The sequence below is a fragment of the Macrotis lagotis genome, chromosome X (genome assembly GCF_037893015.1).
Source record: "Macrotis lagotis isolate mMagLag1 chromosome X, bilby.v1.9.chrom.fasta, whole genome shotgun sequence".
Lineage (NCBI taxonomy): Eukaryota > Metazoa > Chordata > Mammalia > Peramelemorphia > Peramelidae > Macrotis > Macrotis lagotis.
In genome coordinates this window covers 42,797,421-42,808,668 of record NC_133666.1, presented here as the reverse complement: position 1 = coordinate 42,808,668, position 11,248 = coordinate 42,797,421, and the positions used below count along the sequence as shown (strand labels likewise).

The following is an 11,248-nucleotide window of genomic DNA, read 5'->3' as shown; positions in this document are numbered from 1 at the left end:
TTTCATAATAGTCATGCTGTAAGAGAAAACATAGACCTCCCCTCACCCTCTTAAAACCTTAAGAAAAATATAAAAAAAACTTCTCCTTCAATCTGTACTCATACACCATTGGTTATTTCTCTAGGGATAGATAGAATTCTTTATCCTATCTTCAGTGTTGTTTTGGGTCACAGTATTGCTGAGAAAAGCTAAACCGTTCACAGCCAAACATCTTACCATATTGCTGTTACTTTGTACACAGTACATTCACTTTGCATTAGCTCATGTAAGTCTTTTCAGGTTTTTCCTGAGAGAATTCTGTTAATCATTTCTCATAACATAATAGCATTACATCATAATCACATGCTACAATTTGTTCTGCCATTCACCAAATGATGAGCATTCTCTCAGTTTCCAACTCCTTGCCATCAGGTCTTTCTTTATAAATATCCTTGTATATATAGATCCTTTTCCTTTTTCTTTTTCATTTCTTTTGGGATACACATCTAGCAGTGGCATTTCTTGGTCAAAGAGTAGTCATTGTTCCAAATTGTTCTACAGAATGTTTGAATCAGTTCACAACTCCACCAACAATGCATTAATGTCTCACTTTCTCAGCATCCTCTCCAACACTTGTCATTTTCCTTTTCTTTCTTGTTGATCAATCTAATATGTATGAGGTAGTACTTCAGAATTGTTTTAATTTACATTTCTTCAATCAGTAGTGATTTAGAATTTTTTAATTAACTAACTTTTGATCATTTATCAATTGGGGAATGACTTATTTTTTATTTAAAATATATATATATATATATATATATATATTTATAGATTTGTTTTCACTTGTCTCCTCTCAAATAAAAGGTTCAAAATTAAACTTAAGTAAAGCAGCAGGGGGGGTAAGTGGGGATGAAGGGGGATCCAGGCCATTCTCTCCATCCCAGAAGCCACTGTGGCACAAGTGGCAAGGGACGGAGGCAGTGTGCCCACTGGCCATGGACATTTGCCCTGTGCTTAGGCCCAACTGCTTGGAGCTAATGGGATTGAGGGGGTGGGATCATGGTTCCCTAGCAACAGAGTTGGCTCTGAGGGAAGGTGGTCTGTCACCCAGTTACGGTAGACACAGTGCTAACCCAAGAACAGCAAGTTGGTTGAGGGCAGAAATTCCAAGCTGCTTCCTTAGGAGAAGGATGCAGTACCCTAGTAACTACTGGTCCCACAGAGGGAAGGAGGAGGCATGGTCCCATTGGGCACAGTTAATACTTGTGGCAAACATCGAGCCAAGCTGCAAGGGGGGAAGCAAGGCAGCCCCATGGTAAACAAAACTAAGAGGTGAAACCAAGGATGAGAGAGATGGAGGAAAAGGGTAGAGGGCAGGCAAGTCCATTTCTTTGGCTGGAGTGAAAGGGCAAAGTCCTGTGGTGGCCCCTCTCTCCTCCCTGCCTCCCTCTGTGGCCTGTCAACATGTGTCTAAAGAAAACGTGAAAAAGGCAACAATAAATAAGTGAGGCTGTCCATCTATCAGTCCAGGGTTGGCAGGGCTATTCATTCACTCTTGGTGGTGTGCGATGTTGCATCTAGGTTCACCACCTGTAGTTCTATCAAATTACTGCTGCTGCCCGCCTGCTGCCCAATAACTGCCATCTGATGAATCTGAACAGCAGACACTGGGATTTGTACAGTTCCTGAGGGTGCAGTCAGGAACACCTGGGGGGCTCCACCTTGCTGCTGGACCTGTCCGTGGGAAACTTGCATGGCAGAAGGCACCTGGGAGAAGGCATTGAGCATGGTGAGGCTGCTGTCAGCCAGCCCTGAGGTGGAGGTGTACATCACTGCATGGGAGCTGGGGTACATCATATGACCTCCCACTGTGGTGGTCACTGATGAAGTCATGATGGTAGCGAGCAGTGTTGCTGTCCCACTGGAGGAGGTTTGTGTGAGGTCTGTGCTGCTGGCCTGGTGAACTTGAATGGCCTGGACTGGAACCTGCCAGGCCACGGCTCCACCAGGCATGAGGGTGAAGCTGGTGGGCAACTGCCAGTACTCTGCAGCACAGTCCTATTGGCACTGCTGACAGCACTGGGGCTAACGCTAGTGGAGACAGGTGCCAGGTAGTTGGTGATTGGGAAGGAGGGGCCGCTGCTGACTTGCATGGTTGTAGGGGTCCTGAGGTGCTGTCTGGATGGTGGAAGTTGTACCTGGAAGGTTGATGACTGAACACTGGCTTCAGTGTATCCTTGGTCTTAACACTGCTGTCAGACTCAGACACCTGGTAGGTGAGGTCTGTCTCTTCAAAGCCTGTAGCACTCATTCGCTGGTCTGTGGTGGGGTCTGAGCGAGGGGGTGAATCTGGCGAGTTGAGAGAAGTCTGGATCAGTGTGTTACCAGTTTCGCTGGTGATCATGGGCTGCAGTTTTCAAGTGGCAAAGGTGTATACATGTCCTGTTTCACTGGCCACAAGTAGCAAAAACTGTTCCTGTCAGTGTAGATAGCTCATAGGCCTTCTTCATGATGCCCGTCTTCCTCTTGTTGAAGGTCGTGTAGCGCTGCAGCTTGTTGTCGATGAACTCCATCTTGGTATTTACGTGGCCGCGGGTGTTCTTGGCCCACTTGGCTCCGCGCACGGTGCCGCTCACCAGGCTGTAGCCCTGGCCACTGCCTCAGAGCCGTCGAACACCACGCCAAGTTCCATGTCGCTCAGGCCGCACTTTGAGGCCATGCCACTCAGCGCCCAGCTCCTCCTCGTCGCCTGACTCAGTCACCCTCGCTGCCCTGTGGCCGCCGCTGCCCCTGCTGCTACCAACGCTTCCCGCTCTAGGTGGCCGGGCCCCAGCCCCAGCCCACGGCACCCGTTAGTGAGGCCCACTGCCTAGCTACCCCGTCGGGGCCTGGACCAGGCTGCCTCCATGGGGCCAAGCCCCGGCCCGGCACCGCCCCGGCCTGGCACCGCCACGGCCCCAGCCTGGGTCAGTAACATGGCGTTCAGGACACAGGGGCAGTCAGCGCGGGGCCGGGGCTGCTGCCACCTTTGCGAGTCCGGGGCCCCTTGCACGGCCTGCTCCGGGTTGTCTCGCTCCTGCCCTGGTGGCCCGGGTTGTCCCAGGCCAGACTTATTTTTAAAATATTCTTTGACCATTTTACCAATTGAGAAGGGACTTGTATTCTTATACATTTGACTCAGTTCTCTATTACTTTATAAACATTTTGGCCTCATTTTCATCATCTGAAAAATAGGTATATTAATAACTCCTTCCTTATAAAGATGCGAGATGAAGTGATAATAACATATATAAACACTTCTAAACCCTTAAAGTGCTCCAGAAATACCAAGCATTAATATTATTTGTTGAATTTATTTCATTGGAATGCTAATCCAGAAGTCATTTCATGTGGTTATGAAAGGAATCGATTGTATTTTCCTTTTGGAATTTACATTAAATGGACTAACATTTCTTTTGGATTGTATCACCATGTGGACTATAATAAGTTTTGTTTTGATGGGAGGAATGCCCACATTAAGTCATAGGACCTAATTTTATTTTAAGCTGCTCCTTCAGAAGACACATGAAGAAAAGTGTTTGCTTTTGTCTAAAAGCCAAGTCTTTTGAGTTTGAAGCTCCCAGTCAACACACATGCATTTGACTGTTCTAGAACTGAGATGGGCAATCTTTTGTCTGCCAAGGGCCCAAACTCAAAAATTAGCCATGCTCTATTTTGTGAAAACATTTAATTCACCCCTAAAAAATTCCTAGATTTATTGAATTTTGAGTCCCACCTATGGATGCTTTGTCAGAATAAGTCCAAATGATTTTGCAAAATCTACCCGCCCCAGTTCTAGAATGTGCTATGCTAATTACTGTCAGGAATCTACATGAAGGAAACCAATTTCCCTAAAATATTTACCTACCTTTCCCTCTCTTCTTTCCATATGCATGGTCTTCCATACTATGGGGCTTGTTGTGTCTTATGGCATTGAACTATAGCTAGAAAAATGGGTTCTCTTGACTCAACAGTAAACCTTGTACATTTCCCTTAAGAGGTAGTTGTAGCAAGTATTAATTTCATAGTTTTAATAACCTGAGATATGGTCCCACATAAGACTGATCTCTACTCAGTTCTGTTAGGGCTCAAGAATGTAGCAGGAAATGCGTATTTCTTTTGTGGCAGTGGGAAAGTTAGAATTCCCTTGGGGTGCCCTCTGAGACCAAGGTATTCTTGGCCTCCATCTTCGTGAGGCCTGTGCTAAGGAACTGGTGAATTGTTAAAGATAAAAAAAAAACTTGCTCTTTGGTTATGGAGCCACCCCTGAATTCCATCACACACCAAAGCTCTTGCATTCTGCCCAAGAAAAGAGATTTGTAGAGTTTTGAGGCTATTGATAATATTGCATTTTCTCGCTGGCCTAGTTGTTCCTCCATGACCCTTGCTTGGCAAATGGAGTCAAAGGTTCACTGCTAATACCAATTTATCATTGTGAAAGGGTTGGGAAATGATGATTTAAACACTCTTCTCAGACTCTATCAGTCCTTTGTCAGACTTTAAGGCAAGGAGCTATGGTCCTCTTAAATATGTAGGTTTGTAAATAGCTGGATGAACTGAGCTGACCAGAGACATCACTAGCAAATTTTGTTCCTGGGGAAAGTGGGACACACAGCACTAAACTTGTCCTCAAATCAAACCCCATAGGCGAAGACCTTTGTATACAAAGAGAACTCTTTTATGGAACCCTCTGACTCAGATGGAACAGAGTAGAGCCAGAATAAGGAGGAAGTCATCTGTTGAGGGCATCTGATAACTTCATATTTTAAATAATTCTTACTAACTAGGTATTGGTAAACTCAATTGTTTTTATCTTGATGACAACTGCAAGTATTGTCAACATGCTCTAAATTTCATCTGGGAACAAATCTTATGTTGTACCACCCCAGTTATATCTATGGCTATAGCCAGCTATCATTCTTCATCCATCTCCCAGAGAGCATTGCAACTCCATTTGGGACCACTTAGACTCAGTACTTGACTAATCATTCCAAGGAAATTGGGATCACTGACCTAAGAGCCCCATGAATTGGAGAACTTGTATTTGTCTCATATATTTTCATCCTTAACAGTACCATGTTTCATTTTTCCTTTCTGTTTGCTGCATATCATCATGTTTCACAGATAAAAGGTATCTTCTGGGGCACTGCATCTGTAGGCACTAGTGGCCCATATTTCATGTGCACTCATTTCTCATAGTCACCAAGGGACAGGTAACACTACCAATCAGATAAGGCTGATTATACCTCCCCCCACAAGTGGCCAGGAATGGCTCAGGGTTATCATCATGAGGCTTTTCCATTTTAGCCATATGACAGGAACTGTGTTTTATTCAGGATTCTGTTCCTGAAACATTCCAAGATCTTTTCATCCTGAAAGCAAAGAAGAGAAAGAAAGCTTCCTGTCATAAGCTGCCAAGGCAAACACATTTGCAATCCCAAAGAAACCAGAAATCATACGATTAGGCCCACCATCTCCATAGGCTTAGCACTGGCCCTGGATGGAGTATGATTGTGCATGCAGAATATGAAAATAGGAAAAACAAGCGTGATACCCCCTTGAAAGGAATGATTTATTAAAGCATAGCATTGGGAAGAACTAAATTGTCTTTAGGGATCAGCTAATTTCATGTTTTAGTTGTTTGTAAATAAGTGTCAGATAAATGTACCCATCCAATGCAATATGGGTTTTATTATTTGGAGTCTTAAATGGCAGACTTTTAAAATATTCAGGAGCCCTCCCCCCCAAGCCAAGTTTCCTGTTGTATGTGAAAACATGCCTAGAGCGACAGAGTCAGCTTGGAAAGAGCACAGGGTCTTGGAAATTACTGGTGTAATTTATTGCCTAAAAGGACTTACAGTGATATTCATCATCAGTCACTAGTGGTTCCTTCTTGGAAAGAAATACATATTGACTGTAGATAGCAGTTGTATTGGATTGGTTGTTTCAAACTATTCCCATGTACAGCTATGGGACTGGCCAAGCACCAGATTTAGTGACCTGAATTGTCACTGAAGGTTTTGACTGACATTTGGGGCCATGGTTTGAAAAAAAAAAGAATAAGATCTATCAGAACTATTTCTGTATATCAGTTAGCAAGCTTCTTTTGTGCTGGTACAAAATTGATCTGTCTCAGTAAATAGCCATTGAGTTTTGCTTAATGATAGGCATCTCCTCTACTGAGTTCATTTAAGAGGGCATGTTTTTTGGAGGCATTATGATCCACTGGAAAAAACCAATAATTGTACAATCAAATCCCTGCTTTGCCACTGGTTCAAATCTCCTCTCTGCCACCTTTGAGACTTTTGGTTAAGTCATTTAATCTTTGTAAGGCTGTTTCCTCAACTGTAAAAATGAGAGGGAATGGATTTGTTTGTCTCTAAGTTTCCTTCCAGCTCAAAATCTATAATTTTATTATCTTGATCATTCTCTTAAATTTAAGAAACTTCAGGATAAAGGTCATAATATTGACCCATCTTTCCCAGTGTGCTTTCTTATTCAGGCCATATCTAAGGAATAATTTGCTGGGAAGCATGAGAGTTGTTCTTCATCATGCCATGCACAACAGATTAAGGCTATACCTTAGACGTCCTGGATTTGTCTTTCATTATCTATATTGGATCTCTTACTTTTGGACAGATCTAACATATCTTGAACCCATTTTTATTTTCTGCCTCTATCATCTCTTTGGGGCAAATCTTTCCAAGTATTTACATGTGGAAAGTAGTTCCTCTTTTTATTGATCTTGATGTCTTTCTTTTGAGCTTAGAAGGTGTCCATTATACTTGATTCTGAGATGTGACAAGTAGTTTCATTCATCCTTATATGCCATTTTTGATTTTCTATATTTCAGTCCAATTCCCTTACATCTTTTGTATTCCTTATTTAAAGTTTCCATTCCTTTAGTGCACTGTAACTAGTTTCTCAATCCCTTTGATCATTTCTGTTGCCCTTTTTTGGCTCTTCTCTATTGTCATCATAATTTTTGTGAAATGTGATGACCAGAATTGTACCTAGGGGTCGGGCTTTATGTGGCCTCGTGACAATTTGAGGCCAGGGGAGACATATTTTGGTTTGTTTCTGGTAGCATTTACATGATTGTGTGTGTATGGTGTTGACTAAGCCAGTTAATATCCCTAAGCCTCAGTTTCCTCATTTGGGAAATAAGGCAGTAAAACTAGTTGACCCCTCAAGTCTCTTTTTTAGTTTCAAAGCTATGATTCTATGAGCCTGCTGATGTCCGCCATTTTGTTTGCATTTTTGGTTTTTAACAAAGAGTTTTTCGTGATCATCCTATTTTTCTTTTGTGTTATTCCTGTATTATTGGCTCCTTCCAGTGTTTTCCTTCTGCATTTTCTGCATCCTTGGCTTGAGAGATGGGAAGGGGGTGTCTGTTTTCACTTTCATTTTTCCCAGGCCTGCTTGCTGACTTTGTTCCTCAGTAAGGTATGCTACTTGATTTGTGAAGGCTTCTGAATATCACATCTTAGGTCAGAGCCTTTCTGTTCTTTCATCCCTTGTAGAGATTTGCCTTAACGGTTTTGCTAGTTGCTGGAATATCTCTTTAAGTTGATTTGGATTTTAAGCTCTTTGGATGGGACTTATCTGGTCATGTTTAGAAATTCTGTTTATATTCACATCTCTTTATAAACAATACTTTTAATTATATCTGTGATAGTTACTAAGATAACATTAAAAAAATCCCTACCTGGGAATTTTTTGTTTTCCAGAAAGGCATGAAGCCTGGTCTCTGAGTTTCTGAGGTATTTTCTCTGTGCTGCTTAGCTCTATTTTATGGATTATAAAATTCAGTATTTTGTTGAATGCATTTGATCATAGAGCCCATATCTGCATATACATAGCCACTCTAAGCACCCCCCCCCATTTCACAAAAGGCCTCTACTTGGAATTCAGTTGGACAGACATTTATGAAATACCAACTGTGCACCAGAACTAGTGTGACCTAGTGGATAGGGTACCAACCTTGGAATCATCATGACTTCTCTGCATTTCTAGACTAGGTCACTTAATGGGTCGAGGCCCCAGGTAAAAGGAGGTGCCAGTGTGTGCCTCATTAGAAGTGGTATGGTCCTAACAAAAGAAAACAAAATAAACCTCTCCCAGGCACTGGGGAAACAAAGACAGTTTTGGCCTTTGAGAAGCCTACATTCCATCTTGTTGATATTAATTTTATTTTTTCAATCCTTGATTTTCCAAGTGGTATTAAAATTCAAAATGGTGACACGTGTCATGATTTTAGTTCTGTTCATTAGACTATGAAGCCTATAGAGTGTGATCTCTCTTAAAGTAGAGTTCTTCCATACTTTCTTACCAATTGATTGAATTTCTGGGGATGGAAAAGCTGTTTCTCTTTTTCTTACAAATATATGTACTTAAAAACAGGCTCCCCTCAGTCTCCATAAGACCAGGGAGTCAGTCTTCTGACACATTGGCTCCTGGGAATAGTTATATTTGTTCATTGTCGGAGCCAGGAGAACCTCTAAGAGATCCCAAGTACACAAAGAGCCTGCTAGGTGGTTTGTAGGCCTGAGTGAGAAACAGCTTTCAGAACTGGCCCTGTGGGTTATCATCAAAAAGAAAGCAAGGACCTGGCATATCTAGGCCAAGTATCTTGTTTATTTCCTCTGATTCAGAAGTGGGTAGGATTCCATTTTCATTTCCTTATAGGTTTCTAGAATATCATTTTTCTTGTGTTACCTTCTGAGATAACGAGTCTGTAAAACTCTTCTGGCTGCAGGAGTGTATGATATTTATATTAGGAAACTGGAATTGCAGGGGGTGCTTAGTGATAGTAGCAGCAGCTGTGGCCTCTTTGTAGCTGCAGTCTTTAGTTCCTGAGCCCGGGAGCCCTCAAAAGCAGAGAAATTGCCTTCCTTGGGTGGGAGTTTTTATAAGGATCTGTTCAAAACCTGGGTGATCCAGATACTTGGAAGGAAACTCCTGGCACCTGGTCAAGGACAGGCTGGTGTGTGTGTGTGTGTGTGTGTGTGTGTGTGTGTGAGAAAGAGACAGACAGACAGACACGGGGGCGGGGGGCAGGTGAGAACCTTAAATCAGGAAAATGTTAAGGGTTAAATTTCTTATCAGAAGCCCTCTATAGCAAAAGTCACTTTAAACCAGCTCCTGTTCACTACCTGACCAGGTGGAAGTCAGAAGTCAGTCATTCCGGTCTGTGGTGAACCCTGACCTCTGCCTCATCCTTCCCAGCCCTTCCAACCTTCTCAACAGACACACACACACACACACACACACACACACTCTCTCTCTCTCTCTCTCTCTCTCTCTCTCTCTCTCTCTCTCTCTCTCTCTCTCTCTCTCTCTCTCTCTCTCTCTCTCTCCTTAGCCATTTTATAGAAAAGCACATGTCAGTTATTGCTTTTTACTGTCTGATTAATCTGGGCTCCCTCGCAGTAAGTAGCCCATCAAAACACCTGTTTCATCTGTTGTAGAGACGTCCAATATCCACAAAATTCTCCATATAGCTATACAGGAGTCATCACGTGGCAATCAGTGTTAGCACATTTGTTGTTGAGTTTTTTCTCCTTACCAAATTGGTTTGAGCAAATCAGCTAAGAAAAACATATGTTGAAATTAATTAGTTTTGAAAAATGATTTGTGGGATTGTTGCTTTTAACTGGGTGGAACCAGGGCTTCCCTAAGATCCTTTTAAACCAACAAAACCATTTGGCAGGTCTGCTGAAGAGTAATAAGTTCTTATATTAGCTTAGCCCCTCTCACCTCTCATGTCCATTCAATGAGTCACTGAGTTACTACTATGGGCATGTCCACTGAGTGAATTAAACACCAGGCCTCAAGTCATTAAGATCTGAGTCCAAATTCAGTCTCAGCCTGAATTGAGCCGGTCACTGAACCACAGTTTTCTCATCTTTAAAATAATAATAGCACCTACCTCCCAGGGTTGTTGTGAGAATGAAATGAGATAATAATTGTAAAGTTTTGAGGACAGTTCCTGGACAGTAGTTAGCGCTATGTAAAAGTTGATGATTGGGACAGGTAGATGGTGCAGGGTATAGAGCACCAGTCTTGGAGTCAGGAGGACCTGAGTTCAAAGTTGGCCTCAGACACTTACTAACTGAATGACTCTGGACAAGTCACCTAACCCTGATTGCTTTGGAAAATAAATAAATAAAAAACTTAAAGCCCCAATTGCCTTGCAAAATAAATAAATATTTTTTTTAAATAAAAGAATAATGTATATGGCAGCCACAAACAATGGATAGCCCTTTTGCCTGATTTTCATGGAAAGAAGTCACTTTAGCAGTGGCCCTGTTGTAACTATTTGGGTCCAGGTCAGTCCACTGTATTTTAACAGTTACTTCAGGGGGCTCCACTTCTCTGGTTTTCTATACAAGTAGCCACAATAGGAAGAAAAAGCAATCTAATTGTCATTCTTCACATAAACTTCTCCTTTAAGCCTCTCTTAGTCAGCTTGGGAAAATGTTTATAAACTTCCTACCCCAATTATGTAATTCCATCCACGTGCTTTTGAGTTATTGCTTGTGATATGAAGATCCGAGTCTGTGAAGTTTTGCTGGACATCTTTAATGATGCCATCATTAATATTGGACCTCAAATCCCCAAAACCTATTTTGGAACATTTTAAGAAGATTTAATGGCTCAAAGGCAGAAAATTTGGTCTAATGTGCTGGTGTGATAGCTAACAGATTAGCAGTAATTCACATCTATTTATCAGCTGATGGCTAATTAGTTTGACCGTGTGTGCTGTGGGAAGTATCAGATAATCATGAGGTGATGAGGTGGGCAGTGGAGAATTTCAGGTACTAAAAATGTGATCTTTATATTTTGGGGAGTTCATATACTGCAAATTCAACAGTTTCTTCTTTTAATTGACATAGTTGTAAGAATTTCTTAAGGATCCTCTGGAATTTATGCTGCAGAGGCCTGATCTGTTTACATTTGTTTTTACAAAGTTAGGAAAAATACATTTGGGATCTGGCAAGTTTTGCCAATCAGTAAGAATCATCCTTAGCATTGAATCTGGAGCCTCTGTAGGCTAGTGAACCTTCCCTTGCTTCATCCTGTTCTGTAGTCTTATTTAACAGACACTTACTGGACACTTGTTATATACAAACCATTATGCTGGGTGCCAAGGATACAGAGACAAAATGACAAAGAGTAAGTGCTTATTTATTACCTACTGTGTTCTAAGCATTGTGCTAAGTGGTGA

The 11,248-nt window shown here is 42.0% G+C and overlaps 1 pseudogene; it reads right to left on the bottom strand.

Annotated features, from left to right (window-relative positions):
- Positions 1-1,460: 1,460 nt before the first annotated feature.
- Positions 1,461-2,383, bottom strand: LOC141502605 (serum response factor pseudogene; annotated as a pseudogene).
- Positions 2,384-11,248: the final 8,865 nt, after the last annotated feature.